The 7990-nt window shown below is 39.1% G+C and overlaps 1 long non-coding RNA gene across 5 annotated transcripts; it reads right to left on the reverse strand.

Annotated features, from left to right (window-relative positions):
- Nucleotides 1–4722: 4722 nt before the first annotated feature.
- Nucleotides 4723–7661, reverse strand: LOC113281352. Of its 5 annotated transcripts, XR_003326062.1 has the most exons (8): nt 7226–7656; nt 6912–6959; nt 6708–6810; nt 6557–6612; nt 5723–5805; nt 5497–5624; nt 5227–5363; nt 4723–5093 (listed from the first exon to the last, which is right to left on the reverse strand). It is a non-coding gene; the product is annotated as an uncharacterized LOC113281352 (long non-coding RNA). The 5 variants fall into 5 exon arrangements; XR_003326059.1 differs by having other exon boundaries at nt 6708–6959; nt 7226–7661; XR_003326060.1 differs by having other exon boundaries at nt 6912–7651.
- Between the last annotated feature and the right edge of the window lie 329 nt (nt 7662–7990).

Genomic DNA, 7990 nt, shown 5'->3' on the forward strand with positions numbered 1-7990 from the left:
AGAGGAGGTGCGTAGCGCTTTTACTGACTCTACTAACCAGTATGTGGAAGTACAATTAATGATGCAAGATGTGGATGAGGACATCTCCTATTGTCGTTCTCTTGTAGCCGGTCTCCCTTCATTATCTTAAGGAATCCTTATGGGTTTTTTTTTTTAATAAATGCTACCTTGATTATTGTGTTATTTGAATTATATATATATATATATATATGTGAGAATTTTGTTTTGGTTAATCACCCAGACATTGTTTAAGTTTCTTTCTCTTTTCATTCATTTGGTTCATGGATGGTCGCGTTAGATTGGTTTTTGATATGGAGTATCTGAGTCATCTCCTCCGCGTGATGTGTCTTGCTCGCGATAATTTTGAGGTCTACAATGCAGGTTAGCATGAACAACTATCTGTTGCGGATCATCCTGTGAAGAGGATTCGAAGTGAGGGTTGTCTCCCTGATTTAACTCTTCTTGAGCATCGTGGTTATTGTCGTGAACAGCGCATGAATACTTGTTTCCGTTGTATTGAGGTGGATCGCAGTATTAGGTCTATTGAGGCGGCTCTGGCTGAAGTCCGAATGGCGTTGAATGTGCTATCGTGATTTTATTTTTATTTTTAGAATTATGACGGTAGTTGTAAAGACAGTAGTTATGAAGTGGTAATAAATGCATTAGTGAATAGATTTCTTATAAATAAAGCTCTTAGTGTTGGTATAATGTTTCGTTCTCTACTTTGCTCATTGTGTGTGCTTAGCAAATTCTATATGGCCGAGCACTTACATGGTTATGTGCTAGCTTTGGTTTCCGTGCCAGCGTTAGTATCCTCTTTTAAGTGGGGATCTGAACTAGATCGCTTACGTCTGGTGAGATCTTAGGTAGAGATGATTAGGGAGAAGAGGCTGGCGGGTCGTGCAGAAGTACGCGCTCGGTTTGATAAGCAGTATGAGATTTTTCTAGGAGTTCGGGAGACTCGTTCGTCCGGACCAATCTCTTTTGAAATCCGGTGTGCTTTAGATGATGCTGTCTCTGCTCGTCACGCGACTGATGAATTATTGTGAGAGATAAATCTTACTATTTTGGACATTGATCAAGTCATTGGGATTATGGCGTGTCCACTTCGCATCTACGTAGTCGTCGTTGCATGGTTATGCTTTATCCTTATGTATGATACGTGCCATGATGCATCCCGTACTGAAGCCAGTTGAATTGGCACGGTTGTTGGTGTTAAAGGGTGAGTTAAGAGCTTTACGGACCCATAGGTTAGTTGTGCAAGGACATGCACGCAAAGCATTGGAGGAGCAAGAGGAGATTTCTACCAAGGCTCATCATGGAGCCACATCCGAAATTTTTTTGCATGAGGTAGATCAAGTGCTGGGAGATTTACAGGTAGCTTTAGCTGTAACTACTACTCAGAGTGAAGAGGCGCTTGTGATGGTACAAGATGTGGACCAAGAAATTACTCATTGTCGCATGCTAATTGTCGCTGAATCGACTTAATTTTTTTATTTTTTTTATATATGTATGGTTTAAGTATCCTACTCCTGTGTTATTTAATGGAAGAATCAATCTATGCCTGTCTCTAAGAGAGCAAAAGATTGGATTGTTACAAGCTATTGTTACTGGGAATGCCTGGCTTGTTCGTGAATGTGAGGAATTATTTGCAGTTAGTCAAGTGAAATATTTCCATGCTATGGATCTTTATGCGGATTGCATGAGTGCTAGCCAGATGAGTCCTTCAATAGAGAACGTGATGGCTGCAGATAAGGCTTCCGAAGCATTTGCTAAGGCTCGCTGCCGGATGGAATCTCAGGAGGAGGATTTGGTCATTGCCCTCGGCCGATTGAGGCGCGCTAGCTCGATTTTATCTTGATTTCTTTTGGTCTAGTGGAATTTACCACAGAATGTATTGGTTTGCTTGTTCTCCCTGTTGTGTCGAGTGTTTATAGATATGTTGTTTGTGTTGCTTTCCATGTGTTATATGCGTGTTCTCTTTAGATTATCTTGTTCTCTGAATCATTCAGAATTCGCTTTTGAGTAGTCTTTACACGGAGACAATCCTTCTCTAGAGTTTATTAGCATGATTCGCCGGACCGAGCGTTAGGTTTAGCCCTTTCTCGGTTCATTGGTGTGTTTGATTATGTGATAGTCTTCTCTTGGACCGTTGGTGCACTCCCTTGAGCTATGCACGGAGCTTAACCCTTTCCTAGATTGTTAGCGCACTTCGTCTAAGCCATGCACGGAGCCTAGTCCTTTCTTGGACTATTAGTGCACTTCATCTAAGCCATGCACAGAGCCTAGTCCTTTCTTTGACTATTAGTGCACTTCATCTAAGTCATGCACGGAGCCTAGTCCTTTCTTGGAATATTAGTGCACTTCATCTAAGCCATGCACGAAGCCTAGTCCTTTCTTGGAATATTAGTGCACTTCATCTAAGCCATGCACTGAGCCTAGTCCTTTCTTGGACTATTGGTGCACTTCATCTAAGCCATGCACAGAGCCTAGTCCTTTCTTGGACTATTAGTGCACTTCATATAAGCCATGCACTGAGCCTAGTCCTTTCTTGGATTATTGGTGCACTTCATCTAAGCCATGCACGGAGCCTAGTCCTTTCTTGTACTATTAGTGCACTTCATCTAAGCCATGCACGAAGCCTAGCCCTTTCTTGGGCTATTAGCGCGCCTTATTAGGTCGTACGCAAGGGTTTATCATGACTCGGAAGATAATTATAAAGTAGGTATCATTTATTATTATTTTGTTTCAGTCGTCTGGCATATATTAACTTACTTAAGCATAATAAGTTTTAAACCATTTACCATTGATAGGGGTATTAATGCGGGGGCCATTCATCCGCTTCAGATAGTAATATCCGCTTTCTGCTGCCTCGCTGATCATATAAGGTCCTTGCCAATTGGCTACAAACTTGCCTGCTTTCTCATTACACTGGACGTGTGGCGCGATTTTCATTACCACCTCATTTACACTAAAGACTCGCTCTTTCACCTTTTGATTATAATATCTTGTTGTTCGTTGCCTGTACTTGTCCGCAAAACGTTCAGCTTTAGCCCGCCGTTCTTCTAAGGTACCTAAGTGAGCAAATCGACTGACTTCATCCGGGGTGGTAAGGCTATCCATGGCCACACGTGCGGATGGTATAGCGATTTATGCTGGTAATATCGCGTCCTCTCCGTACACCAATGAATAAGGGGATGCGCCAGTGGAGCTTCTCTTGGAAATGCGATATGCCCAAAATGCAAGGGGTAGCTGCTCGTGCCAGCTTCTGTGATGGTCATATACCTTCCGGCTCAGTATTTTTAATAGTGTCTTGTTGGTTGCCTCAGCCTGTCCGTTCCCCTAAGAGTAGTAGACAGTTGAAGTGTGGAACTTGATTTCGTACTGGTCCAACAAATCTATGACAGTTTGATTAACAAATGAGGTATCGTTGTCCGAGCGTATGATCATAGGTGCCCCAAATCAACAAATGATGTATTCTTTGATGAACCCGACGATTGTAGCGCCCGAGTAATCTCGGAGCGGAATAGCCTCAACCCACTTGGTAGAGTATTCAGTTGCGGTGATGATATATTTGTGGCGTCCGGATGAAGTTGGGTTTATTGGTCCAACAATATCAAGTCCCCAACTATGGAAAGGCCATGGGGTGACGACACTGTGCAGATAAGTGTGCATGGCATGGATCAACGATCCGTGGCTTTGGCATTGCTGACACTTCTTTACGTGTTCGGTGGGGTCGAATTCCATCGTAGGCCAATAATACCCTCCTTCATGTAATTGCAGGAAGAGTTTTCTCATGCCTTGATGTTCAGCATTGTGAGTCGTGGCCATGACCACTTCTGCTTCTTCTTGTGATAAGCAACGTAATATTCTATCACCGAATCTCTTCCTATAGAGTATGCCTTCACTCAAGAAGAATTGCCCAGATTTCTTTTGGATCTTCAATGCATCTTGTTTGTTAGCGGCAATCGCTCGTGCTGGAGATAATCAATGTATGGTTGTCTCCAGTCCTCTATCTCCGCACTGCATACTTCTGTTTGTTGTGGAGGCGCCTGGCAGTCTTCACATTTATCTTGGATCGTTGCGGCTTGGACTGCCATATTTGGCCAGTACGCACCCATCCTTTGCAATCTACGATATAGAGGGACTCCTCCTGTTTGTCCGCATGACTCTTCATGGACGTGATTTAATAGTTCATGTGCTTCTGTTTTTCCTACGTGATTTAATATCTGTTACTGATTGAATTTGTAACACATATACACGTTAGAGAAATACTGTGATATTAGCTGTTATCGTCTTTTGTAACAGTTTTAACTGTGACAAAATTTGATTACAGTCACATTTATAAACTATTACATAAGTTAATAGTAACAGTTATTCTAATTTTAGAATAGCGACACGTGGCTCATTTGTCGCATTAATTATAACAGCTTTAATTGTTACTAACTTTACAACAATTTGTGATGACACGTGTTTTGCACCGCCAGGATGGCAACTTTTAAGGATTGTTACGTGTCTCTTTTCCTAACGACTACAATAACACACATAAGTGTTGCATACATTTTGCAACAAATTATCAATTGACACCTGTCATCTTTTTGTCACTACTACTGTAACATTTAAATGTTACACTCATTTGTAACAATATTAAGATGATGACACGTGTTGTTTTCTTCACAGTTTTGGTCACAGTTAACCCTGTGACAATTCTTTCAATTACAATTAAAAAAAATGGGTAGTCCAGGTCATTCTCACGGACCCGGCCTTCCAGTTTACAGGCCTGCACAATTAAACCTGTAGCACAGGCCTGCAATACAACAACTGAACCTAAAACGAACACATGCCTGCAATTTTGTATTTTTCAATCTGTCTTGAATTTTTAATTTGCAAACTACCCGCCATTCACAATTCATACATACACATTTACAAAATAATCATTCTAAGTATGAAAACAAACTTCCTAGGCACCAAGAATTAAGTGTCTGAACAAACAAACAATTGACTGTGAACTGATCACCAGCAACCTATTGCAGTCCTCTTGTGAAAATGAACTAATCCTTCCTCATTAAAGCTCTCTGACTCAGACTAGATACCTACAATTTCAAGTATAAATCTCAAATTCTTATTCTCAACTCAGTGAAATTTAAGGGCCAGTTTAAAGTTATCATATACTAATTGAAGTATATACTACAATTTAACAAGCTGCCAATTCAGGTGCGTATTTACCAGAATCTGGGATGCCAACGATCACGTCATGTTTGGATTCAATTTGCGTGAGTTTGTTATGTTGTGGAATAACATTGAGTTTGTTGTGTTTAAACACATTTGAGTGTGCCTGGAGAGCAGAGTCAGTACCGAATGCCCTACACGGATAAATAAAATAACCAAATCAGTATGAGAATAAATGCAGAAACAACTGACCAATTAGCGGACAACCAATATATGGACATCACAAAGATTTAAGTAAAAAAAAAAAATTCAAAGATAGTATCTTACTTTGTACAAGAATCGGATGAAACTGGATTTTAGAGATTTGTTTGACTTGCCTCCACTTGCAGGGGTCTTTCCTCCCTTGGGGTAAGGAGTACCTTGACGAACAACACCACCTTTCTTGCCATCAGCACCTGCAAAAACGTGGACAGTTACAGAAAATTAGAATAAATAAGAAAATGGCAGCAACATAACAATCCAACGAAGCAAGCCAAATGAAAAAGATTTTCACCCGACTTCCGAGGAGTTTCTACTTTAAAATTTTTGTCCAAGATTGGGCTTCTTGTTAGCAACTTCAGCAAGCCTCTTCTTTCCCTATAAGAAACACATAAAGTTATAGTTGGTCAGCGGTGGCAAATACAGAGAACTCTTACTCACGCTAATCATGGAAGTACTAAAAACGACGACATTCTTACTCTAAGCAACCAACATGTAGCATTTGTGTTACCCATTATTAAGACATCTCAAGTTTACCACAACACAATAAACTGGATGCACACAAGTGAGAATTGATTCTTGTTTTCTACGAGAATCATATTATAGAAACGCGCATTTGTGAAATCCTTAAAAAAAAAATTTGAAAAACAACCAACAAAATGAATACTGGTGGAGAATGGAGAAACATTCACCTCATAAATTTTATTCCCAACATCCTGGTGACAAGTCACAAGTATTCATGAACCATTACAAAGTCTGTGATTTTTTTGGTTCATTTCAAAATTCTCAATCAATCAACACTAACAAGCATAACATCAAATTCCCATTAACTAATTTGCCTAACTAGTTAGATAATCACAGATTCATAGATGACATCAAAAAAATACAAGCAAAAAGTACAACCACAGAATAAACCCTAAGAAGCACCCTTGGATTATAAAATCACATAACAAAGTTAGATTGGTGAATCCTCGATACAGAGAATAAACAGGAAAAACGCATAAATAGAAGGAGAAACAAACTTAAAACCAAGAATATTACTCTTGACCCGAGTAGCTAGTTAAGAATTAGAAGTTAAAACATAATAGTATAATCCATATACTTTCTTATACAGGTGTAAATGCTATACTTGAGGTTAGGCCTGAGGTAGTACCACTAACGCTTCCGTAGCTTTTAATCTTGGACCTAAAAGAACAAGGTTTGCACATAAGTTCACAACACAAGACAACAGTCATATAAAGGCCAAAGAAGCTGTCAAAACAGAACAGGAAGGAACATACTTCTAAGCAAATTTTACAGCAAGTTTGCTCTGAGCAACTGATACACGCAACTTGCCATTTCCAGCCTGATCAACCATATCATATCCTTCACCGAGTCCATCACCTGAGTCATACAGAGCATAAGCAGTAGTTTGAAAACAAAAACACACACCAAAAGCTGATATATGCAATTCCTAAAAGGTTTTCAATATAACGACACTTAACTCTACGTTAACCTCCATCATCTTCCACAGCATGAGCATCGACGTAATCCTGCATTATTTTGCAAAAATCAAAATAATTACCAAAATCAAACCCTAAGATACACAGATCCAGCCTCAAAACCACACAAATTCAGAACAATTGGAAAGGAAAATTGAAAAACCTACTTTTCATTCTCTGTTAACAAACAAACATTAGAATTATTGAAGAACAAAATAATCAAATCTAATTTTTAAACCCAAGGGGAAGAAAATACTAAGAGAAAGAATTCGAGATTAAGGAATTCAAAAAAAAACATAAAAAAAATAAAAGAATACCGAGATAAACCATATGAAATCAGGGAAATTAAAGTACAAAAATTGGTCTTTGGGATCGGGGGTTTTTCAACTTTATCCCATAAAATTGATATCAGTTAGATGCACAACTTTCTCCCTCTTTCCAGTATCATGTTTCAATCATCCAAAACAAACAATCAGATTTCTCAAGTTATGTTAAAACACTAAGATTCAACGAAACGCGATAGAGATCTACAGAGATAAGGGAAAGAAACTCATCTTAGATCGGAGCATCAAAAGAAAAAATATTATGAATCGCTCCTCAGATTCAATTTTCTTTGTTGAAATACATCTACTAATTCAACAAATAGAAAAAAATAGAGATAAAAAAAGAAAAAAAAAAAAAAAAAAAAGATTAAGGAGGCTACAGTTTTGACTTAGGGGTGAGTGTGTTAGGGTTTCCGTCGAAGGAGAAGAAGACGAGGTGAGGGAAGCGGACAAGGATTTAGATTTAGGTTTTTCATTTTGATTTTCTCTCTCTTCTAACTATATAAAGAAAACCCTTTTTACTGTGTAGCAGAGCTGGACAACTAGAGTCTTCGACACCCATCTGATTGGTTCCAGATGATCAAATGGTTGATTTCTTACCACGTGCCACATACAAATTCAGTGGACGGCTATCCTTGTTTTAAGGTGGTGCATTTTATCACTTACCAAACCATGTGGCATGGTACCGTAGGGGTCCATAACTTTGGGAAGAAAAAGCTACCGGTGTACGTACATTTTGACACGTATATCACACCAAAT

This window comes from Papaver somniferum, chromosome 5, assembly GCF_003573695.1.
Source record: "Papaver somniferum cultivar HN1 chromosome 5, ASM357369v1, whole genome shotgun sequence".
Taxonomy (NCBI): domain Eukaryota; kingdom Viridiplantae; phylum Streptophyta; class Magnoliopsida; order Ranunculales; family Papaveraceae; genus Papaver; species Papaver somniferum.